We start from the raw sequence: 27,032 nt of genomic DNA, 5'->3' as shown, positions 1-27,032 counted from the left end.
GACAAAATACACTTTGAGTAAAAATCTGTTTTAAGAGGCAAAGAAGGACATTACATCATGATTAAAAGAGTCAATTCATCATGGATGTGTAACAATTATAAATATATATGTGCCTAACAACCCAAACCAAACCCGCTGTCACTGAGTTGACTGCAACTCTATAGGACAGGACAGAATGGTCCCATAGGGCTTCCAATGGCTGTAAATCTTTACAGAAGCTGTGGAAAACAGTTTGGCTGGTCTTCAAAACACTGAACATAGAAATACCATGTTGTTGTTGTTAGGTGACGTCGAGTTGGTTCTGACTTATAGCAACCCTATGTACTACATAACAAAACACTGCCCAGTCCTTTGCCATGCTCACAATCGTTGTTATGCTTAAGCTCATTGTGGCAGCCACTGTGTCAATCCATCTGGTTGAGGGTCTTCCTCTTTTCCACTGACCCTGTACTCTACCAGGCATGATGTTGTTCTCCAGGGACTGATCCCTCCTGATAACATGTCCAAATTATGTAAGGCACAGTCTCATCATCCTTGCATCTAAGGAGCATTCTGGTTGTGCTTCTTCCAAGACAGATTTGTTCTTTCTTTCGGGAGTCCGTGGTATATTCAATATTATTCACCAGCACCACAATTCAAAGGCATCAACTCTTCTTCGGTCTTCCTCATTCATCGTCCAGCTTTCACATGCATAAAATGCAGTTGAAAATACCATGGCTTGGGTCAGATGCACCCTAGTCTTCCAGGTGACATCTTTGCTTTTTGACACTTTAAAGAGGTCTTTTGCAGCAGATTTGCCCAACACAAGGCGTCTCTTGACTTCTTCACTACTGCTTCCATGGGTGTTGATTGTGGATTCAAGTAAAATGAAATCCTTGACAACCTCAATCTTCTCTCTGTTTATCATGATGTTGCTCATTGGTCCAGTTGTGGGAATTGTTGTTCTCTTTATGTTGAGGTGTAATCCACATTGACAGCTGTGGTCTCTGATCTTTACCAGTAAGTGCTTCAAGTCCTCTTCACTTTCAGCAAGCAAGGTTGTGACATCTGCATATCAAAGGTTGTTAATGAGTCTTCCTCCGATCCTGATGCCCCGTTCTTCTTCATACAGTGCAGCCTCTCAGATTATCTGCTCAGCATACAGACTGAACAGGTATGGCGAAAGGATACAACCCTGACACACACCCTCCCTGACTTTAAACCACGCAGTATCCCCTTGTTCTGTTCAAACGACTGCCTCTTGATCTATGCACAGATTCCTCATAAGCACAATTAAGTGTTCTGGAATTCCCATTCTTCACAATGTTATCCATAATTTGTTATGATGCACAGAGTCGAATGCCTTTGCATAGTCAACAAAACAGAGGTAAACATCTTTCTGGTATTCTCTGCTTTTAGCCAGGATCCATCTGACATCAGCAATGATATCCCTGGTTCCATGTCCTCTTCTAAATCTGGCCTGAATTTCTGGCAGTTCCCTGTTGATATACTGCTGCAGTCTCTTTTGAAATATCTTCAGCAAAATTTTACTTGTGTGTGATATTAATGATATTGTTTGATTTCCACATTCAGTTGGATCATCTTTCTTGAGAATAGGCATAAATATGGATCTCTTTCAGTCAGTTGGCCAGGGAGCTGTCTTCTAAATCTCCTGGCATAAAGTGAGCGCTTTCAGCACTACATCCGTTTGTTGAAACATCTCAATTGATATTCCGTCAATTCTTGGGGCTCTGTTCTTCACCAATGCCTTCAGTAGAGCTTGGACTTCTTCCATCAGTACCATCGGTTCCTGATCATATGCTGCCTCTTGAAATGGTTGAATGTCAACCAATTCTTTTTGGTATAATGACTCTGTATTCTTTCCATGTTCTTTTGATGCTTCCTGTGTCATTTAATATTTTCCCCCTGGAATCCTTATTATAACTTAAGACCTGAATTTTTTCTTCAGTTCTTTCAGCCTGAGAAACATTGAGTGTGTTCTTCCCTTTTGGTTTTCTATCTCCAGCTCTTGATGCACGTCATTATAATACTTTACTTTGTCCTCTCGAGCAGGCCTTTGAAATCTTTTGCTCAGTTCTTTTACTTCAACATTTCTTCCTTTTGCTTTAGCTACTCAACATTCAAAAACAAGTTTCAGAGTCTCTTCTGACATCCATTTTGGTCTTTTATTTTCTTGTCTTTTTAATGACTTTTGCTTTCTCCTTGGATGATGTCCTTGATGTCATCCCACAACTCGTCTGGTCTTCTACCATCAGTGTTCAAAGCATCAAATCTATTCTTGAGGTGGCCTCTAAATTCAGATGGGATATATTCAAGGTCGTACTTTGGCTCTTGTGGACTTGCTCCGATTTTCTTCAATTTTAACTTGAACTTGCATATGAGTGATTGATGGTCTGTTCCACAGTTGGCCCCTGGCCTTGTTCTGACTGATGATACTGAGCTTTTCCATCATCTCTTTCCACAGATGCAGTCAATTTGATTCCTATGTATTCCATCTGGCGAGTTCCACGTGTACAGTCACTGTTTACGTTGCTGAAAAAAGGTATTTGCAATGAAGAAGTTGTTGGTCTTGCAAAATTCAATCATGTGATCTCCGGCACCGTTTCTACCACAAAGGCCATGTTTTCCAACTACCAATCCTTCTCCATTTCCAACTTTCGCATTTCAATCACCAGTAATAATCACTGCATCCTGATTCCATGTTCGATCAATTTTGGACTGCATAAGCTGGTAAAAATCTCCAATTTCTTCACCTTTGGCCTTAGTGGTCGGTGTGTACATTTGAATCATAGCTGTATTAACTGGTCTTCCTTGTAGGCATACGGATATTACCCTTCACTGACAGTACTGTACTTCAGGATAGATCTTGAAATGTTCTTTTTGACAATGCATGCAACACCATTCCTCTTCAAGTTGTCATTCCTGGCATAATAGACTATAGGATTGTCTGATTTGAAATGACCAGTACCAGTCCATTTCAGCTCACTAATGCCTAGGATATCGATCTTTATGCAGTCCATTTCCTTTTTTATGATTTCCAATTTTCCTATATTCATACTTCGCACGTTCCAGGTTCCCATTATTAATGGATGTTTGCAGCTATTTCTTCTCATTTTGAGTCATGCCACATCAGCAAATGAAGATCCTGAAAGCTTGGCTCCATCCATGTCATTAAGGTCAACTCTACTCTGAGGAGGCAGCTCTTTGCTAGCTATCTTTTGAGTGCCTTCCCACCTGGGGGGCTCATCTTCTGGCACTATATCAGACAATGTTCTGCACCTATTCATAAAGTTTTCACGGGCTAATTCTTTTCAGAATTAGACTGTCAGGTCCTTCTTCCTAGTCTTAGTTTGGAAGCTCAGCTGAAACCTGTGTGCCATGGGTGATCCTGTTGGTACTTGAACACTGGTGGCATAGCTTCCAGCATGATAGCAACACACAAGCCCCCACAGTATAACAAACTGACAGACACGTGAGGGAAAATACCATATGTCCCAGCAATTCCATGCCTAGGTATATACCCAAAAGACTTGAAAGCAGATACTCAAACTGATACTTGTACACCAATGTTCATTGTCGCATTATTCACAATAGCTAAAAGGTGGAAACAACCTAAGTGTTCCTCAACAGATGAACGGATAAACAAAATGTGCTATATACATAAAATGGAATATTATCCAGTCATAAAGAGAAGTGAAGTTCCAACATGCAACGAAATGGATGAACTTTGAAAACATGTTAAATGAAGTCAAACACAGGCAAGTACTGTATGATCCTACTTATATGAAGTATCTAGAATAGGCAAACTCATAGAGACAAAAAGTTATTAGTGGTTATCAGGGGCTGAGGGACAGTAATGGAGAGTTATTGCTTTAGGGATACTGAATTTCTGTTTGGGGTGATGAAAAACTTTTGGAAATGGACAGTGGTCATAGTTGTACAACGTGATGAATGTAATTAATGTCACTGAATTGTACACTTAAAATGGTAAAACTTTTGTTATATACTTTACCACACACACACACACAAATATATATATATTCTTGTGGCTTACAAAGGGAGAAAACACTTCCTACCTTTTCTGACTCTAATCATTCTTATATCTGATAGCTTATCACTTTTTGTAGAATTGACAGTTCACAACAATGGCAAATGACTCATCCTTTTGCCTAAATCTGTCCAACCTAAAAATAAGACATAGGCTCGCAAGACCAACAGATTCACTCTGTCCAATAACTTGATTGCTCTATCCTCATTTCTTAGATTGGGATACTAAAATTTCTGTGCTAGAAGTGACTCCATTCACTTGCAAAAGAAGAAAAGGCTTCAAAAGCATTTTAGGTGAGTCCTAAGATGTAGCCATTTCAATGTGTTGGATCTTGATGCGGAGGAATGCAATGGAGAATGGCCTGGATTTGAATCTTACCAGCAGTATAACCTGGCATAAACGACTGCAAGTTTCTGAGTCTCAGTTTCCTCATCTATAAAATGAAGATTTTGTGTATAATAGTTAAAAAAAAAAAAAAAAATAGTTGGGAATACAAAATTAAATAACTTAAGCAAAATACCTAGCATAATGCTTGTCACACAAGTAGATGCTTGATAAATTTAAGTCCTTTCTCCTGCTTACAGAATTATCGATATAGGAAATATTCATTTAAAAAATTTGAGAACTGTTGATTTCAAATACTTATTTTAGTTCTACTGTCCCCACAAGCATACTCACTCCACTTGTTGGTGTCTGCCTGTATGTCGGACTGTATGACCATATATTTAGTTCAGGAGGTGTTACTTCCCTATGTGCCTCATTCCAGACAAAAGACAGTAAGTGATCTTGTCAAAGAAAGGCATCTAAGGAGAGCGTGCTAAGATAAACTGCAAGTTTTCTATTTACACCCCACCTCATTGCCAAACAGATTTGGGATAGTCTGCAAAATGAGAGAATTAAAAACAGATGGCACAATTTTGGATGTCCTAGTGTCATGGATTGAATTATATCCCCCACAATTGTACATAAACTTGGCTAGGCCATTGATTCCCAGTATTCTGTGATTATCTACCATTTTGTCAACTGATGTGATTTTCCTATGATGTGTTGTAAATCCTGCCTCTATGATGTTAATGAGACAGGGTTAGAGACAGTTACATTAATGAGGTAGGACTCAGTCTACAAGATAAGGTTGTATCTTAAGTCAATCTCTTTTTAAATATAAAAGAGAGAAGCAAGCAGAGAGTCAAGGAGATCTCCTACCACCAAGAATGAAGAACCAGGAGGAGAGTACATCCTTTGGATCTGGGGTCCCTATGCTGAGAAGCTCCTGTATCAGGGGAAGACTGAAGACAAGGACATTCCTCCAGAGCTGTTAGAAAGAAAAAGCCTTCCCTGGAGCTGGCACCCTAATTTGGACTTCTAGCCTGCTAGACTGTAAGAGAATAAATTTGTTTGTTAAAGCCATGCACTTGTGGTATTTCTGTTATAGCAGCACTAAATAACTAAGACACTTAGTAAATAACACTGAGTATGAAATTAACATTCAGAAATGTATACCAAAAAGTCCCTCTCAATTGCTAAAGCTTCCTCATGACTAAAACACACTCATCATATATATATATACACACACACACACACACACCCCCAACAACCCTATAAAATATATATATATAAAAATAATTGTGGTGTGTGTATTAAAAAACATTTGTCGTTTCAACATTTTTAACATATACAGTTAAGTGACATTAACTATGTTCATCATGTTATACAGTCATCACCACTATCCATTTCCAAATTTCCATCACCCTTAACAGAAGCTCAGTACCCTCCATGCAATGACTCCTTCTTACCCTTTCCTCTCAGCCCTGGTAACCACTAATAGACTTATCTCTACATATTTGTCTATTCTATACATTTCAAATAAGTGAGATCATCTAATATTTGTCCTTTTATGACCAACTTATTTCACTCAGCATAATGTTTTCAAGGTTCATCCATGTTGTTACCAGTACGAGGACTTCATTTCTCTTTATGGTACAGCAGTACACCATTGTATGTATGTACCACATTTTGTTTATCTATTCATCTGCTGATGAACATTTACGTTGTTTCCACCTTTTGGCTATTGTGAATAGTGCTGCAATGAACATTAGTGTACATGTATCTGTTTGTGTCCCCACTTTTAATTTTTTTTTTTTTAGGTATATGGTTAGGAGTGGAATTGCTGGATCATGTGGTAATTCTATGTTTAACTTTCTAAGGAACCTCAAAACTGTTTTCCACAGCAGCTGAACCATTTTACATTCCCATCAGCAATTTCTCCAAATCTTTGCCAACATCTTGTGTTTTCCATTTTTTTAATCATAGCCATCTTAGTGTGGTAAAATGTCATCTCATTGTCGTTTTGATTTGCATTTCCCTAGTGAGTAATGGAAACCCTATGGGGCAGTTCTACTCTGTCCCATAGGATTGCTGTTAATTGGAATTGACTCAACGGCAAGGGGAATGACTAATGACACTGAGTAACTTTTCACATGCTTGTTGACATTTTGGTAAATGTCTTCAAGTTCTTTGCCCATTTTTTAACTGGGTTATTTTTGTCTTTTTGTTGGTAATTTGTAGGAACTCTTTATATGTGCTGGATATTAAACCCTTACCAGATATACGGTTCCCCCCTCAAATTTTTCCCATTCTGTAGGTTATCTCTTCACTTCCTTGATAAAGTTCTTTGATCAACAAAAGTTTTTAATTTTGATGAAGTCCGTTTTATCTATCTTGTCTTTTGTTGCTTGTGCTTTTGTTGTCATATCTAAGAATCCATTGTTAAATACGAAGTCTCGAAGCATTATCCCTGTTTTATTCTAAGGCGTTTTATGGTTTTGGTTGCTAAATTTAGGTTCTTGATACATTTTAAGTTGATGTACATTTTAAGTATATGGTATGAGGTATGGATTCAGCTTTATTTTTTGCATGTGGAAATCCAACTGTCCCAGCATCATTTATGAAAGGGACTATTCTTTCCCCATTGAATGGAATAGCACCTTTGTTGGAAATCAGTTAGCCACAGATGCGCAAGTTTATTTCTGGACTTTCAATTCCATTGCAATGGTCAATCACTATACCAGCACCAGACTATTTCGGTTACTGTGTACTTTGAGATCGGGAAGGCACAGACACTGTATTTTTGAAGATAAAAATATAACAGTTGTTCTAGATCAACCCAGCTGTTCCCAAGTTAAGACATAAGAAGAGTCCAACACCTAAGAAATTACAAGTACACAAACCTCTACAGGATTTATAGCAAATTACAACCATGGAACTATTGCAACAAATGTGACAGAGGCAGAAAATATACTGAAGAGTCTATAAGTCTAAATACCATTTTAGGATTGTATCAGAAAATTCCTAGAGGGGCACGACAGTTCATAGAAAAAAAAAATGATTGGTCCATACAGAAGAGATTTAATATATTGCTACTAAAGTGGTATAGTTTTATTGCTTCAAATTAAAAAAAAAAATAGTAATGTCAACTTACATTAAACAAAGCAACTTTCATATACTAAACAAAATGTCACGATTGATGTCCTGGTTTCCTAGTGCCCCAGAAAGATGAGATATAAATCCCAAGGACTTCAGTTCAAACATGCTGAAGAAAGCAGACTGTGGCTGTCTTACATGATTAAAGGCTACGTCACACTCAGTGGGGTCTACACTTTGGTACCTACCCCTCTCGCTCACCACAAGCAGTTTCCTATGTGACTAAGGACAGGAATAAGAGTGACAGCCTCACAAAGAGGACAATGCGAGATAAAGTTTCTTCTTAGTATGTCCAAAAACCCCAGAATCCAAAACTTAAATTCTTTGCTCCCCATCCATCCAACTCTCATTAGGACTAATTTACATCATCTAGAAACTGCAAAGTCAAATGTTACTTTTGCTTTTATTTTATCAAACCCAAACTATGAGGGCTAGGCAGTGGTCTGCACATCAGCTTTGGTTAGGATCGCAAAATAATGCTCAAATCAAATAACTAGTTTAAGTCAGAGCCACGTTAATCAACAAGAGGATTACTTGGAATTCAGGCAAAGTCGCCTGTCTTCTTGTATTTCAGAAAGACTAGCATTTCTCCTCACACAAGTACATAGATGTGAGCAATCTCTGGGTGGGTAATGCCACCAAACAAAAGCAACACCTTCAAAGTCTCTCTCAGTGACTAGAGGCAGCCAGACACTCAAACTGCCAGTCCTGAATTACAGCCTCAGAATGGTGAGGGCTTCACATTTCACCGATCAGGGCACAGCCCAATCAGAAGACAAACCCCTGCACTGCCAGGGACCAACAAATCCGCTTTCTTCCAGTGTGCACATGACTGAATGTGCTTCTGTCCATCATCTGGGTCATATATAGTTCAATGCGAGCAGAGCAGACAGGGCTGCAAGGAAATCTGGCGCGGTTCAATAGCTCATCTAGCCTGGGTTCCAGTATCTTTTTTTTTTTTTTTTTAACTGACAAACTCATTTCTCTACCGGGACAGAATGTTGTGCTGCTGGAAGTTCCATTTCTACAGCAAGAATCCTATCTGGAAACACAGAAGTTGTCCTCTAGCCACAGCAGCTTGAACTTTTTTGATTGTTGTTGCTGCTTTCTCTCACCACCCCCACCCCCTTTTGACAAAGATCCAACTGTAAAAAGTCTTACGTAACAGTTCAGGACTACTTCGGTTCTTTTACTGGGTAAGCACTTTCAAATTTTTTTTTTAAAAAACTAAAAACCATTTTAAAATTGAATCTGTTGAGAAGCTTGACTAAAATCTTTTGAGTAGTTTGTATAGTTAAATACTGTCAGTGGATTTTTTAGTCTCATTTCTGCACGTGCTCCTTTGTTCTCAGAACAGAAGCTTTTTATACACACCCCATAAGGCAGCTGGAGAGAGTTATGAAGTCAGTTATTATAAGGAACACAAACGTTGCTCTGCATTCTCTGCCTTTAGGTAACTAATTTTGTATTTGTTTTCTTAAAATGGAATATTTAAAGAAGGAAGAAATCCACAAAAGAATAAACTGTTGGGAGAATCTAGCAAACTTTGAAGTTTTTACCATCTTTTTCTATCTGTAGTTTTGTGTGGTCAAACACTTGTGCCGCCTGGGGCGGTGGGGGTAGAGGCAAGCGTAGACAGAGAGGAACTAAGCCAGACATGGACAAAGGCATGAGCCAAAACCAGACAGTCCTGGCCGTTCGATAGGCCAGCAGTGGGTGAGACAGGTCAGCCAGCTGCAGGGGTTGGGGGGGAGTAAAGGGGGCATGGATGTGTGAGGTGCTCATGCGTGCGATCGTGACTAGATTCTGAAACTGCCAGCCATTTTCCCAGCTATGCTTTGTGCAATCTAAAGGAATGCATCTCCTCTGAGGCAGTCTTGCTAGATCTAGTCCAGTGAAAGAATGAAGTGTGATAAATACCATAACACAGGAAATATATTGGGATCTAGGGTGGGCATGAGGGAATGCAGAGGGTGTGGAAATTTTTTAGTGATCTGGAATGTGTTGAGTGACAGGAAGTGCCCCAAGCCAAATCCCCCCCCAATCTTCTCAGTCGCGCCTGCTTTTGTCTAACTCTTGTAATCTACACACTACTGCTTACAAAGCTGTCTGAGTTAAAGACAAAAAGAAACATAAAGGCTCCCAGTTCCACAGTACCTGCGATATGGCAGGAATATAAAATCACGGTCCTTCAAGGCTGTGGAAATTTTTCTAAGTATACTAGAAAAAGATAAAATAATAATTTTCCATGGATAAATGAGAATTGTGAATTATACTCCAGCTTTCAAATCTGATTTAAAAAACAAAAATCCTGATTCTATTATACTTACAAATACTTAAATTGATTCCTAATTTGAAGGTTTGTTTTGTTTGGTTGGTATATTGCATGTGAAGTTGTTTCTACTTTCTTTATATAAATTTGGACTTTGGGTGAAAAAATGTGAGGAAATAACCAGAATATGCTTTTTTTTTTTTTTTTAAAGAGGATTTCCCCTTCATTAGTTAGAAAATATTTAAAGGGTTGGTTTCTTAGATAATACAGCTCTCATTTTTGCATGCATGCTCTAAAGATAACTTTATGCTATAATACAAGGTAGAAAACTTTTCAAAGAAAATTAACTTCGTGTTCTAAGTGAATAACATTTTCTCAAACTTCTGTATTATCAACAGAAACACTAAAACTTGAGAGAAAAGTAGCCAAATAATTAAATAGCTAACTCTACTTCTGGGAAAGAAATGGAAAATTAAGTGTGAACAAAATACTTGGGAATGTTTCTACCTCCTACCACAAAGGACGTTAGTGGTCAGCCTAGGAGTTAATCTTTCCTAGCGTGGCTCTGAGCCTTCATGCCGAGCAGACGTTATTCACATGACGATTCGAAAAGTCCATTCATATATCTCACTACCTGGATTTGAATAGAAACCAGACAGCAATTCTTTAGTTCCAGCCACCATTCGCCCCACTGGACAATAGCGATTTGTTAGCACAGCGTCACAGGCTATGGGACACAAAGCTTGGAGCTGCAGAAAGATGGGGGATTCAAAACAGGAAATTACAGGCTTGGTGCACTCCTGGCAGCTCTGAGAATATAAAAAACAAAAAAAAGCAACACAGCAATGCCATGTTTAAGAGCTACTTCTGGCTTTTTTAACCATCTCTAATGTCATAAAAGCTCTATTGTTGGAGTACATAAAGTCACGAGTCCCATGTGCTCTCTTTTCTCACTACAGGGAACTTCATTCAATGTCCTGGCATAGCCAGAGAAATTAAAAGATCCAGAGTTGATTAGCTGTATGCTCTGGTAGGAAAAAAGAGGAATATTTTACAGATAAAATATCAGAGAAAAAATATGCTTAGTAACATAAGTGACATAATAAAATTAATGTCTTTTAAAATTATTTCAAAAGACCAGACAATCAAAATGAAAACAACTGTATCAAGACTCGAGGGAAATTATTTTTTCTCCAAAATGTCATATGAAATCTATTTAATTTTATCAAAAGTCTTTTCAGATGACACATATCAGAGTTTAAAAACTAATTTTACATTGAAAACTTTTGATTTCTGGGTTATACTTTCTAAAATAAAAAATTAAAACTAGTGCTTCAAGGACTTATTTTGGCATGTTAGAAAGAAAAACTAGTATTTTCTTTTGTTGATTATCAAATTATTGTGGCTCCCTGACTACAATTTGGAAATTACCTTTACTTCCCTCTCCTGACACCTAAAAAATAAAATTAACGGATGTTCTAGGTGAGGAAAGACAGATAAAACTCTCCAATCTCAATCAATGAGCAGGGAAAAACCATGGGTTCCTGTCCAGATCATCATGCTATAACCTGAGCGCCAACAGGCCAGAATGATGCTTCATTTCAACAGGAGAAGGAGGCCCTGCACAAGGAAACCGTAAATGGTTTTAATCTTCTTCCCTTCTTCTATGATACTTTAGCAAAAACAAGTCCTAAATGATATCATATCTGAAAGACTCATCAAATGAGACCACGAATGATCAGAAAGTGCTTTGGAAACATGAACTGTTCTATACTACTTGGTCCTATGATAATATGGCTATAAGTTGAACACATGCCAAATTTAATGCGGCTGGAAAACAAGTCAGTAACTTTTAAGCTACCAATGATTAGGTTTCCTTAAATTTTATGATTACTCATCAAATGCTATCTACAGCTGTGCTGTCCAATACATTAGCCACTAGACACATGTGGTTATTTTAATTTAATCAAAATTATATAAAACTAAAAACTTAGTTCCTTAGATGCACTAGCCACATTTCAAGCACTCAACAGCCCCATGTGGCTAGTGGCTATCATCCTGGACAACACAGATAATAGGACATTTTCATCTTTGCAGAAAGTTCTTTGGACAGTGCTGATCTAGAACATACTCATAACCAGCACACCTATCTTCAAGTACACATCCAGGTGAACATGAAAGAAATTAGTTTCTAAGTAAAAAATAACAATGACAAGGTAGCCAGCACCATCATACTTGAGAAGTGGATATAAAGGAATTTAAAACCAAGGGTGAGAAAGGAGGTTCAGAGCCATTTTTTCCTTGGTCTGCAATGAAGAGGTTATAAAGAATATTAAGACAGCGACAGCAGACAGGCAGTAGCACCCAGATAAGTGAAATGTTCCCGAATGTCATTAACTTATGTCAAAAAGTTCTTCCTAAACAACTGAGGCAACTACGTAATTCCATGCTCTCTCTCGCAGTATTACTGTCATGGACAATACAGAATAACAGAAAGCATACGGGCTTGAAGTCAGTCAGATCTGGGTTTGATGACCGGCATCTACTTTAAAAAAAAATTTTTTTTTTTTTACTTTACTAGCTAGATGATATTAGGCAAATTAGTTGACATCTCTGAGGCTTAGCATCCTTTCCTACAAATTTGAGAAACAGCCATCCTACAAGATGTATGGAAGGACCCACAATAAAGCACGTAAATCATAAAGTAAGGTCCAAGGTCCAAACACATAGCAGAGGCTCAAAAAACAGCAGCTATTATTTATTATTACCCTTTTCCTACTTACAGCTTCATAATGTGACTCCTTGTAGACTGACAAACACTATTTGAAACACAAGGCAAGCCATCATAAACAAGTATCCTAAAATACTAAAACTGGCCATGTCAGCAATTCGACTGGAATGAAATGGAAATTTATGAATACTACACAGCTTTTCCCAGCCAGTATGTGGCCATACCACTCCAGGCAGCCTGGATTTTAAACAGTCTCATGTCATATTTGGCTCAAATAACTAGTATGGTCCCTGTATATTCAAAGTCTTATATCTATGGGTCTGGGCTTAGGTTTTGGATGGAAGGACAATGTTCTACAGCCAAAAAGTAAAATCTATTCTGCTAAGGGGTCCATGCACCTAGTTAAGTGAGTACAAAACAATAGTCTCCAAACACTGGGAACCTGATATGCCTGTTCAGGAAAATGGAAAAAGGCTATTTTAGAAATGCAATCATAAAGATGCCTCGTTCTCCTTTGTTGAGATGACTTGCAGTACACAGAAAAACTTTAGATGGAAATCTTTAAAGAAATATTAGAACTTTTTTCAAGGAATATCTAAACAACCAAGATTATAATTACAGCAGTAACAGACTGGCAAAAAAAATCAGTTCTTTACGGCTTTCAATTACTGTGAACTTGGTTTATGGGCAAGACCAGATACAACAAGTGGTGCCTCCTCAAGGCTTCAGTGGTTTAAAAAAAAAAAAAAAGTCAACAGATTTCCATCATGATCACATGCAAACCCCAAATTTATATCATAAAATGAACTTGATGTGATAAACTAGCACTTGACATAAGGTTCTTAGATGTTGATGGCATTTTTTTAAGCCATTCTGTGCCTGCTGGGCGCAAGAATGGGCCTTAGGGTCAAGAGATAGGGATTGGAATCCTGGATCTGTCACTTAATTACTATGTGATCTTGAATACTTAAGTCCCTTCCTCTCTTTATCTCAGACTCTTTATTCATAAAATAAGAATATTATTCCCTCCCTGGCAGGTTGTTTTAAGGCTCAAGGCCCACGTATATAAAACATCTAGCACTGTTCCTCATACATGGAAAAATACTCTGGAAATTTCAATTCTGTGAAAACACAGTAAAGGCTTAAGGTCCAGTTCATTGTCTGAGACTCTTCCAGGCACACAGAATAGAAATAGAAGGGCTCTAGCACAGGCTGTCCTCTGTTTAAAATTTAAATTAAAACAAACATATGTACATAAAAAGTGTCAACACTGCACAAATAATTTTATATCTTAGCAATATAGTATTGAATGAACTGATGAATATAGGAGATTATTTGAAAAGTGAGGTGGAACACCAGGTTTTAATAATCTACGATGTAATACTATACTAATTTAAAACTATTAGATATAAAAACATAAGACTCTTTCTTAAATTAGGAAGCAATATTTCCTATAGACTCTTTTAGAATAAGATTAGTAATTCCTCTTGGTGATTAAAACAAAAACATGAAAGTTCTAAAATGTTGCTATTAGTAACAAATTAAAATAGCCTACTCAGGTATGGGAAAGAAAATTTATGTCTTTTAAAATCAAAGCCAAAGAAGGAATTTCCGGCCAAACGTTCTCCTGCTATATCTGCAGACTCATTTTAAAGCTGGAAATCATCCAGGAGCGGCTAGACATAGAAGGTGTTTCTTAATGATGTCAAGTAACTAAAAAATATTCTACATGCCGCATAACCTTTAAGAGTATGTAAAACAGTAGATTTTATAAAGCAAACAGCAGAACTATAAGGGAGATAGTGTGCCGTAGAAGAAAATTTTAGAAAGTATAAGTTTACCTCCTAGAAACTGGCCAGAATAGATCTGACTTCAAATCTCAGCTCTGCTACCTCTAGCTAGCTCACTTTTAACAAATCACTTCTCATTCTCTGTTACCAATGGGGTCCAAAGAACATATTCATGCTGGAGGCTAATGAACAGGTAGCATTTAAAAGGTGAGAAATTTGTCAGAGGGTATCCTTCAATGCCTAGCTACCATAAAATGATTGGCAGGACTGCTTAAGGAGAAAAATAAGTAAATAAAAAGGGCATGATTGCAAGGACTTCCATAGATGCCACTGATAAATCATGAAAGGTTTCCAAAGGAAAGGCTCCTAAAGACCTTCAGCAGATGTTTCTAGCTCTTATCAAATGCTGATCAAACACAGCCCTCTTTCCCCTAGTCATTCATCTAACAAATATTAAACTCCCAATATGTATTAGGCACAGTGCCTAACCCAGGTTGGGTGAACAAAACAGATATATTACCTGCCCTCATGGAGCTGTCAAGCTATAAACTAGGATAATCATGAGCTAGAAGGCCATATCATGCAAAGAATGGTAGAGAGCTGGGTTTAGAAACTTTGAGAATGGTTCCAATGATTTGGGGAAACCGCCTTGCCATCTGTTGAAGCAGAGCTAAAACAGTTCATAATATAATGGAAGAATGTACACACTCAGCTCTATTTGATTTAAACAAAAAGACATGTTAAACTATAAGATCTTAATAGCTTTTTCAGTGGGGTCTTTAAACAATTAAGGAAATGAAATATTTTCAAACACATGGACTAGTTTCACTATGACCATTACTGTGCTAAACCACTATCTCATACAAAAACTCAGTCTCCTTTTGATGGATTATTAAGAACAAGATAATTTCTGGAAGGAGTAGAATAAAAGGATCTGGACATGGAATGACAATGCAGAAGCATAATGTGATACACCGGAGCATTGAATGTGACACATATTTCCTGCACTCCCTTCCCCTTCCTTTAACAACACGTTATGATCATTATGATTACACAGCTAGCTAGTACTCACCCCATGACTAAACTGACTATTGGCAAACAAGAATATCTGAGACAGGGATGATAAACATGAAGAGAAGGGGAGTCACAACTGGGTTTCTGTGGCAATTCATCTCAAAAACTAGAACCACTTATGTCTACAAGGTGTCTAAGTATTAATCCTTCTTCCAATTGGAATGTACTCTTTGCTGTTATAGGGTTATACAGAGAAGTTGCTGTTACCAATGGGATGAAGTATGTCCGTGTGCCATGATGGCACAATGTTATCTCCAAGAACCTGAGGCTCCCACAACCCAAAATCCCAATCAAGAAATTCTCATTCTAATTCCTTGACACTTAATAGAGCTTGGGTTTCTACCTGAATTTTTCTCCACTGGTAAATGATTTGGCTTTTCCTTTTCTTTGTTCATTGAATTATCAAGGTCAAGTAGAAAAGAGGTCTGGCAACTATGTTGTTGTTGTTGTTATCTGCTGTCAAGTCGGCCCCCAACTCATGGCTACCCTACGTACAACAGAATGAAATGCTGTCCATGATAGCTTGCAGTTGGGACCATTGTGATCCACAGGGTTTTCACTGGCTGATTTTCAGAAGCAGATCACCAGGGCTTTCTTCCCAGCCCATCTTTGTCTGGAAGCTCCACTGAAACCTGTTAAGCATCACAGCAACACGCAAGCCACCACTGACAGATGGGTGGTAGCTATGCATGAAGTGAATTGGCCTGGAATCAAACCTTGGTCTCCTGCGTGGAAGGCAAAAATTGTACCACTGAACCACAAATGACCTTGGCAAATACACTCAGATCAAATCAGACAGTTACGTATTTTTAGGCAAATAACAAGGGCCTTCTATGTTTGCCAACCTCGCCGTAAAAAAAAAAAAAAATTAACATAGTACACTTATGAAAATACCTCGTGGAGGGGAGGGCACAGTTGGCAAACGAATGTAGGAGGTGTGTGTTATCTGTGCAAAAATACAGTACATCAAAAAGGAGGACTCTGATCCGGTCATCTCTTACTATGACCTACATTTTGGTGGAATTATCTCTGTTTGGCCTCCTGATAGCACTGCATTTTGTCAGGCTCACTTCTCTACATAATCCTGTATTACCGGAACAGAACAGTGTGTTTTGCTTGTCCATTTAAGAGCTTCTAATTAGACAGTTCATTCACTCAAGAGATATCTGTTGGTGTTTAGCATATGCCAAGCCCCGTTCTAGGCACTGGACACACAACAGTCCAAAACAAAGGTCCCTGGGCAGTACAGTCACGAAAACTTGAATCCAGTCTCAACTTGAACACTCACTGTGTCACCTAAAATGAATTTGGCCCTCTGAACCTCTGGTGGGGGGTGGAGAAAAGGGAAAACACACCACTTCATAGAGCTGTTGTGAGAATTACATGTTTGTCAGTGTTTAGCGTGGTGCCTGGAACATCACAGACACTCGATAAATGGCAGCGACAGTTTTACAAATTGCAGATAACACTATTATACATTCTGCTTTCATATCTCTGTACAAGAGAATCAATCTAGTTTTCAAAATAACAGGTTTCAAAGGCTTAAGTATATCTATAATATTTTTTTTCAGGTGTTAAGAGCTAAGCAGAATAAGAACCATTAAAGGACAAATACTACCTCTGTTTTTTTTTTTTTTTTAATACAATTTATTTCATTTTTTGTTGTTGTTGAGTACTTCTGGTTATTAGAAAGCTTCTAGCTGTATATGCCAAACACAAAATAGCAAGAATATAATGAGACAACTACTTTGAAGTTGGGATCTTAATAGCAAAGTGGATCGCTGCACTTACACAGATTTCAAAGAGTAGGGCACTCTATCTCTAATAACATTACTATTCCAAACAATTTAATCAGAAATTACATAGAAAAAAACATATCTGAAAGATCTGGGGTCCTGAGTCCTATGACAGACATCAAGCTGGGTAAGGAAAGTGAATCTTCCCTCTGAAGATGACTGTAAAAGTCACATAAAGAAATTTCTCAGAAGGCAAATTCTTAGGTCGATTATGATGATATACTTTACAAAATAACTTTTTTCATCTTATAAAATACGCTTACTACAGAATGGGAAGAATAAAAGACAAAAAGTTACTAATAATCCCACTACCTAAAGATAACCATTGTCAACATTTGGTACATTCTAGTCTTTTTTTTTTTAGTCTCATTTTATAGGTATTCATTTTTATTTATTTGAGACTTAAGTTTCTGTCATTATACAAGTAACACCTGATTTATATGGAAAATTTAGATAAGAGAAAATTTGTCACTTATAATTCCACTCACAGAAAAAAATCCTATAAATATCTTGGTGTAGTTCATATACAATGGAGTCAATTTTCTATATATACTTTTATATACTGATTTGTTCACTAATAAGCATCTTTTCCGGTCATTAAAAATGACTTGTAGCTATCTGTGTGGTTTCCAATTTTTATCTATTATAAATAATGCTGCAATGAACATATTTAATCAGAAATCGCTATCCATATTTCTGATAATTTTTTTGGTATAGCATCTTAGAGGTAGAAAAACCAAATCAAAAGAGTACAAACACAAATGGGAACCTAAACTGCTGTGCAAACCTTCACTGAAAACAAGAAAATATTATTAAAAAAAAAAAAAAGTATGAACACTATCAGAAAATTGGACCAATCTGCACCCCTACCAGCAGGAACTGATAGCACCTGTCTCACCCTAAGCTCACAAACACTGAGAACGTGCTATACATAATTAGCTGGTACCCAAATGTAAGAAAGTTTGTGTTTGCGCAATCGTGAAAAAAGAAGAGAGTTTTAAAGGAAAACTTAAAGTGAATTAAGGACAAGAAAGTAGGAGGATCTCCCTAGTAAGACAAAATATACACCCCTACAAATCCTTGGCAGTTGATGACAACTTGGAAAACCCATCTACAGGACAGAGCAGAAGTTTAACATTATTAGGCTCCAGAAATCTCAGAAGTAAGAACAAATGAAAGAACAAATGAAATTAAAACAAAACAAATGATTCTTTATTTCACGTGTGTGTCCTATTATTTGGAACCAATAAAATGAATCAAGAATCAGTCCCATCACTGGGGAAAAAATGACATTGAAATTGTGTTGATAAATTAAGACGTACAAAAATCGATGTTTTCATATTTAAATCCTTTTCTAATTTCAGTAGTCAGCAAAGACTATTAAAAATGGATATATACACGTATTTGGTTTCCCAAATATAATAAAAAATTTATTTAAGAATATCATTCATTTGACAAATAATTATTGAATGCCAACTTTGTTTCATTTGTGGTTATCTTTTTTTTTTTAATTGTGGTTAAGTATACATACAGCAAAAAACTGCCATTTCAACATTTTTTACAAGTATAACTCAGTGACAATTATGTTCATCACGTTGTGCAACCATCACCGCTACCCATTTCTAAATGTTTCCATCACGCTTAACAGGAGCTTACTGCCCCCTAAGCGATGCTTCCCTCTTTCCCTCTCCCTCTCACCTCTTGTTGTTGTTGTTAGGTGCCGTCAAGTCTGTTTGCAACTCATAACAACCCTAAGTACGACAAAACGAAACACTGCCTCGTCCTGCACCATCCTCATAATCACTCTTATGCTTCAGCCCACTGTTGCAGCCACTGTGTCAGTCAATCTTGTTGAGGGTCTTCCCCTTTTTCACTGACTCTCTACTTTACCAAGCATGATGTCCTTCTCCAGGGACTGATACCTCCTGATAACATGTCCAAAGTACGTGAGACTAAGGCTTACCATCCTTGCATCTAAGATCTGTTCGTTCTTCTGGCACTCCATGGTAAATTCGATATTCTTTGCCAACACCACAATTCAAAGGCATCAATTCTTCTTCAGTCTTCCTAATTCACTGCCCAGCTTTTGCATGCATGAGGTGACTGAAAAACACCATGGCTTGGGTCAGGCACACCTTAGTCCTTAAAGTGACATCTTTGTTTTTTAACACTTTCAAGAGGTCTTTTGCAGCAGATTTGCCCAATGCAATGCATTGTTTGACTTCCTGACTGCTGCTTCCATTGGCATTGATTCTGGATCCAAGTAAAATGAAACCCTTGACAACTTCAATCTTTTCTCCATTTATCATGATGTTGCTTATTGGTTCAATTGTGAGGATTTTTGTTTTCTTTATGTTGAGGTGTAATCCATGCTGAAGGCTGTGGTCTTTGGTCTTCTTCAGTAAGTGCTTCAAGTCCTCTTCACTTTCAGCAAGCAAGGTTGAATCTTCCTCCAATCCTGATGCCGCACTCTTCTTCATATAATCCAGTTTCTCAGATTATCTGCTCAGCACACAGATGGAAGAGGTATCGTGAAAGGACACAACCCTGACGCACACCTTTCCTGACTTTAAAACAGGCAGTAACCCCTTGTTCTGTTCGAACAACTGCCTCTTGATCCACGTACAGATTCCTCATGAGCACAATTAAGTGTTCTGAATTCCCACTCTCCACAATGTCATCCAAAACCTGTTACAATCCACATGGTGGATCATAACATTAATAAACTGTTATAATGGTTATTTTTATTAAATAACCATTAATAAACTTTGGTCTCTATATGTTTGCCTATTCTAGATCTCTCATATAAGTAGGACCATACAATATTTGTCCTTTTGTGACTTACTCCACTCAGCATGATGTTTTCATGCTTCATCCATGTATCTTTTTAATGACAGATAACTAGGAATTCACTAGACAGGATCTTTACTTTTGGTCCTATAGCAAAATGCAAAGAAAAAAACAGAGTCTGACAACATGAGTTTAATCACAGCTTCATTACGAAATTTCTAACCAAAACTCAGACCCTCAGTTGCTTTGGCTATAAAATGGGAAACTACTAAGTTTCTCATACAACTAAATAAGAAGCTTAAATGACAAAGTGCCTAGTACCCAACACAAAGCAGTGCTCAATTATTATTCAGTCTCTTCTCCTCAGGGATTTTTTTTCTCTAAGCTCCAAGTCTGCTAGTAAATATGGCCTACAAAGGAATGAAGACTGCATTGCCCAAAATGTGTACCTGGAAACCAATTGGCTTTTTTAGTAGGTTTGGCATTGGTCTTCTGCTATTCATTCAGCCAATCATTCTTTTATCAAGCATTCAACAAGAGTACAATTTATTCATTCTGAGTCTAAGCACCTACTCTGCAATAAGCCAAGCACAAAAACGCCTAAAACCTACCCTGAAGAAGCTCACAATCTAGCAGAAGAGACAAATCTATAAACAGATAACATAGTACTCTAAGTGCTATAATAAAGGAAAGCCCAGGATGTTATGGAAGCACAAAGAAGAAGCACTTAATCTGGTAAGGGGAAGACTTCTTGAGGAAGGATGCCTAAGATGTGCCTTGAAAGATAAGGAGAATTTATAGAGACAAAGAAAGATTTAAGAAGCTTTTCAGGCATCAGGAACAGCATAAGCAAAAGCATGGATGTGAAAGACCCATAATGCATATTCAACAAACCACGTGTGCAATGTGGCTGGAACTTAGGGGGAGTAGAGAAGGCTAACAAGGTAGGTTAGGGGCACTGTCACGCTCAAACTGTGAAATTCAATCTAATCCTGATGTAATAATTCCTAAGCCTGTGTAAAGAGAATGGTTTCAGTCCCATTAGAGAGTCAAGTATGCTAGTTAACCCTCAATATGACTAAACAAACAAAAATTTGGTTTCATGACAGATATATGAACTCCAAATACTAGCCACTTTCCATCTAGCATTCAGAAAACACTGCTTGAGAAATCATGAACTGGGTAATTTTCCAAGTAGTACATATAGCTGCTCAAGATATGCAAGCTACTCTGGTAGACTTTTACCTTGTTGACTCACAGGGTTGAATACATAGTAGGTCCTCAATAAATACCTACAACAAATTACAATGATGGAGTGAAACCTTTAATGTCTTGTTAAAGGGCCAAGTGGAAAACAGACTTTAAAATAAAAAGCTTCCCTATCTTTTTTTCCCCCTACTTTTCCCCTTACATAAATCTGGTCAACATATTTCCTGAAATTCTTTTGTTTGCAGATTTGTTTTCAGATCATACTATTTTTAGTCATTGGGAAAGGCCTAAAAAAGCTAGGAAATGGAAAGTCTGTATTTTATTATTAAATTATTACATTCTGACAGTAAGTTAGCTCCATGCAGAAGCAGCTGACAAACATACTTAGCTTCACCAAAGTCACGATTCGCTCATGATTCACTGTCAACAAACGCTGACTAGGAACATGAGCTAGTCAGCATGGTCAAGGAAGAAATTCCGAGTGGATGAAGCAAAGGACATGTCTAATTTCGGAGCAGTGAAGAAAAGATGTGGCTTAGGAGGAAGGGTACTGGGGCCCAATTGTGAAAACTCATGTCAAATTATAGCATTTAGAGTTTATCTAAGGGTAGTGAGGTTATCAGGCTTTCAAGTGAAGTCAAATTTGCATTTAGCCACTGGGTAGAAGAGGGAACAGAGGTGAACAAGGCTAGAGGCAAGACAACCACTTGCACTATTGCAGTTATTCATATGAAAAGATGATGGTTTTGACCAGTGGTGGCAGTAAAGATGCAAAGGGAAGACTAGGTTTTTTTTTGTTTTATTTTTTGCTCTGTTCAGCCTCTGAGCAACGTTTCTTGCTATTTTCCTGAATTATAAAATGAATATGGCTATATAGGTTCTGATTTGAAAGACACCATAATGTTCCACACGGCTTCAATATCTTACCCTATTACTTGTCATGCTACTTAACATTTTTACAATTAAAGTCATTATTTAAAAAAAAAAAAAAGCACGCTTAAAATATTAATTGGAGAAAAATTCAAAATATTAAGAAGTATTATATAAACGGTGAAACTGTGCTAGAACTTTAATGTAAATGCAAAAAAAAAAAACCCCCACATGTCTGTCAGTTTGTTGTACTGTGGGGGCTTGTGTGTTGCTGTGATACTGGAAGCTATGCCACTGTTATTCAGATACCAGCAGGGTCACCCATGGCAAACAGGTTTCAGCTGAGCTTCCAGACTAAGACAGACTAGGAAGACAGACCTGGCAGTCTACTTCTGAAAAGAATTAGCCAGTGAAAACCTTATGAAAAACAATGGAACATTGTCTGATATAATGCTGGAAGACGAGCCCCCCAGGTTGGCAGGCACTCAAAACACAAGTGGGGAAAAGCTGCCTCCTCAAAGTGGAGTCGACCTTAATGACATGGATGGAGACAAGCTTTCAGGACCTTCATGTGCTGATGTGGCATGACTCAAAATGAGAAGAAATGGCTGCAAACATCCATTAATAATGGGAACCTGGAAAGTATGAAGTATGAATCTAGGAAAATTGGAAGTCATCAAAAATAAAATAGAAGGCATAAACACTGATATTCTAGGCATTAATGAGCTCAAGTAGACTGATATTGGCCATTTTGAATTGGACAATCATATAGTCTACGATGTCGGGAATGACAACTTAAAGAGGAATGGTGTTGCATTCATCGTCAAAAAGAACATTTTAAGATCTATCCTGCAGTACAACGCTGTCAGTAACAGGGTAATATTCATACCCCTACAAGGAAGACCAGTTAACATGACTATCATTCAAATTTACGTACCAACCACTAAGGCCAAAGATGAAGAAATGGAAGATTTTTACCAACTTCTGCAGTCTGAAATTATCGAACATACCATCAGGATGCATTGATAATTACTGGGGAATGGAAAGCAAAAGTTGGAAACAAAGAAGGATAAGTGGTTGGAAAATATGGCCTTGGTGACAGAAACAATGCTGGAGAATGAATGATAGAATTTTGCAAGTCCAATGACTTCTTCATTGCAAATACCTTCCTTCAAAAGCATGAACAGCGACTATACACATGTACCTCACCAGATGGAATACACAGGAATCAAATCGACTACGTCTGTGAAAAGAGACGATGGAAAAGCTCAATATCATTAGTGAGAACAAAACCAGGGGCCAACTGTGGAACAGACCATCAATTGCTCATTTGCAAGTTGAAACTGAAGAAAATCAGAGCAAGTCCATGAGAGCCAAAGTACGACCTTGAGTATATCCCACTTGAATTTAGAGGCCATCTCAAGAATAGGTTTGACGTGTTGAACACTAATGACCAAAGACCAGACAAGTTGTGGAATGCCATCAAAGACATCACACATGAAAAAAGCAAGAGGTCATTGAAAAGACAGGAAAGAAAGAAAAAAACAAGATGAATGTCAGATGAGACTTTGAAACTTGCTCTCAAACATCAGGCAACTAAAGCAAAGGAAGAAATAATGAAGTAAAATAAATAAACAGAAGATTTCAACGGGCAGCTGGAGAAGACAAAGTATTATAATAACATGTGCAAAGAGCTGGAGATAGAAAACCAAAAGGGAAGAAATCGCTCAGTGTTTCTCAAGCTGAAAGAACGGAAAAAAAAAAAAAACTCAAGCCTCGAGTTCCAACGGTGAAGGATTCTATGGGGAAAATATTAAAGGACGAAGGAAGCATCAAAAGAAAATGGAAGGAATATGCAGTCATTAGACCAAAAAGAATTAGTCCACGTTCAACCATTTCAAGAGGTAGTATATGATCAGGAACCAACAGTACTGAAGAAAGAAGTCCAAGCTGCACTGAAGGCAATGGTGAAAAACAAGGCTCCAGGAATTGATGGAATATCAGTTGAGATGTTTCAACAAACAGATGCAGCGCTGGAGGTGCACACTCATTTATGCCAAGAAATTTGGAAAACAGCTACCTGACCAATCAACTGGAAGAGGTCCATATTTACGTCTATTCCCAAGAAAGGTTATCCAACTGAATGTGGAAATTATCAAACAATATCACTAATATCTCATGCAGGCAAAATTTTGCTGAAGATCATTCAAAAGCTGCTGCAGCAGCATATCGACAGGGAACTGCCAGAAATTCAGGTCGGATTCAGAAGAGGACATGGAACCAGGGATATCACTTCTAATGTGAGACAGATGCTAGCTGAAAGCAGAGAATACCAGAAGGATGTTCACCTGTTACTGACTACGCAAAGGCATTCGACTGTGGAGCATAACAAATTAAGGATAACATTGCAAAGAATGGGAATTCCAGAACACTTATTTGTGCTCATGAGGGAACTGTACATAGATCAAGAGGGAGTTGTTCAGACAGAACAAGGGGATACTGTGTGGTTTAAAGTCAGGAAAGGTGTGCATCAGGGTTGTATCCTTTCACCATACTTATTCAATCTCTATGCTGAGCAAATAATCCGAGAAACTGGACTATATGAAGAAGAACGGGGCATCAAGACTGGAAGAAAACTCATTAATAACTTGCGTTATGCAGATGACACAACCTTTCTTGCTGAAAGTGAAGAGGACTTGAAGCACTTACTGATGAAGATCGAAGACTACGGCCTTCAGTATGGATTACACTTCAACATAAAGAAAACAAAAATCCTCACAACTGGACCAATAAGCAACATCATGATAAATGGAGAAAAGACTGAAGTTGTCAAGGATTTCATTTTACTTGGATTCACAATCAATACCCATGGAAGCAGCAGTCAAGAAATCAAAAGACGCATTGCATTGGGCAAATCTGCTGCAAAGGACCTCTTTAAAGCGCTGAAAAGCAAAGATGTTACCTTGAAGACTAATAAGGTAAGCCTGACCCAAGCCACGGTATTTTCAATCACATCATATGAACGCGAAACCTGGACAATGAATAAGGAAGACAGAAGAAGAATCGACACCTTTGAATTGTGGCGTTGGTGAAGAATACTGAACATACTATGGACTACCAAAAGAACAAACAAAACTGTCTTGAAAGAAGTACAACCAGCAAGGATGGTGAGACTGGGTCTTACATACTTTGGACATGTTGTCAGGAGGGAACAGTCCCTGGAGAAGGACATCATGCTTGCTAACGTACAGGGTCACCAGAAAAGAGGAACACCCTCAACGAGATGGACTGACACAGTGGCTGCAACAATGGGCTCAAGCATAACAATTTTAAGGATGGCACAGGACCAGGCAGTGTTTCATTCTGTGGTACACTGGGTTGCTATGAGTCAGAACTGACTGGATGGAACCTAACAACAATAACAACATAGGAAAAAAGTCATTCTTTAAGGTCACTTTTAAAGTGATTTACCCAAAGCCATTAGCTAGAGATGTGTATTTTAACACAAGTCCTTGAGCCTCATGCTTTCCCTCAAGCTTTTAAACCAACTACTACTATCTAGATTTTTTTTTTATTCAAGTAGAAAGTATACAAATATCAAACGTACAGTTCAGTGAATTTTTACAAAGTGAATACACCTGGGAACCAATACCCAAACCAAGATATAGAACATTACTAACACCTCAAAACCTACCCTTGTAACCCCTCCCAGTCATTACATCTTCTTCAACAAAAGTAACCACTATTCTGACTTCTAACACCACATATTAGTTTTGCCTATTTTTGAACCTTACATAGTATATAACTTCTGTATCTGACTTCTTTTGCACAATATTTTGTCTAGGAGATTCATTCATGCTATGTTTTGCAATAGTTTGTCCTTATTGCAATATAGTATTTCATTTTATGGATTATACCACAATTTATTTATGTTGATAGATATTTAGTTTCCAGTTTGGGATTATTACAAATAATGCTGTTATGAACATTCTTGTACATGTCTTTTGGTGCACACTTTATGCATTTTTTTGGGTATACGCTTAGAAATGAAATTGCTTATGTTCGGCTTTTACAGATACTACTGAAGAGTTTTCAAAAGTGTTTGTACCAATTTACATTCCGTTCCCGACAACAAGGGTTTGAGTGTTCCAGTTGTTCTTATCAACACTTTGAATGGCCAGGTTCTTTGTTTTTTAATTCTAGTCATTTTGGTGGGTATGCAAATAGTATCTCATTGTGTTTTTAATTTTCATTTTCCTGACAACTAATGTTGAATACCCTGGATCAGATTTTGATAGATATTTCAAAGGTAGACTTAATAGACCTTAGTGAACAACTGGTTGGAAAGAAGAGAAAACCCAGAATGACAGAAAAAAAGACATTTAGGGGAAGAGAGAAGAGACAGAAAACATGCTCATTTCTGAAACAATGAGGTTTGAGTTTGCCCCCTAATGAGTGAATGTGAGATTTAACTGTTAACTGAAACTGTTGAGATTTAGTGGGACATACAAAAGTTCCCACGTAAGAAATAATTAAAAAACAAAAACCTTCAATATTAACCATCTCTCAGGTGGTGAAGAAAATAAATTCACAAACCTAAAGAGGCAAGATTAAAGATAAACTATAGTACTTCAAAAACAGAGCCTCATAGATGCTTAAGATCTCCCCACTGTAGCTCCCAGGAATCCCCCTGAAGATATCAAAAAGACATCTATGAAGAGTAATAAGTCCCAGCATGTGGAATTAAAAAAAAAAAGTCAAGGCCTTAATAAAAGACAAATACACTAAATGTCATGATTTCACGAAGACATCATTTAGACATGCATATCCTGTTTTTGAAGAAGGTGGCCATCTCTGACATCTATCAGGTTTCTCTATTATGCACACCTGGAGAGAAAAGTGAGGATGTGATTAATCAACAAAATATGTGAGGAATAAGGATGAGAAACAAAATTTGAAGCTTCTCTCTGTC

At 37.7% G+C, this 27,032-nt stretch overlaps 1 protein-coding gene and 1 long non-coding RNA gene across 2 annotated transcripts in view; one reads left to right on the top strand and one right to left on the bottom strand.

Moving 5' to 3' along the window:
* NR6A1 (nuclear receptor subfamily 6 group A member 1) overlaps positions 1 to 27,032 on the bottom strand; it is a 273,173-nt gene that overhangs the window by 158,711 nt on the left and 87,430 nt on the right. The window lies entirely within an intron of this gene.
* Positions 8,426 to 9,072, top strand: LOC104845635 (uncharacterized). The gene is made up of 2 exons (XR_775610.3): positions 8,426 to 8,724; positions 8,881 to 9,072. It is a non-coding gene; the product is annotated as an uncharacterized LOC104845635 (long non-coding RNA).

The sequence above is a fragment of the Loxodonta africana genome, chromosome 9, assembly GCF_030014295.1.
Source record: "Loxodonta africana isolate mLoxAfr1 chromosome 9, mLoxAfr1.hap2, whole genome shotgun sequence".
Lineage (NCBI taxonomy): Eukaryota > Metazoa > Chordata > Mammalia > Proboscidea > Elephantidae > Loxodonta > Loxodonta africana.
This window is presented reverse-complemented; position numbering and strand designations above follow the sequence as displayed.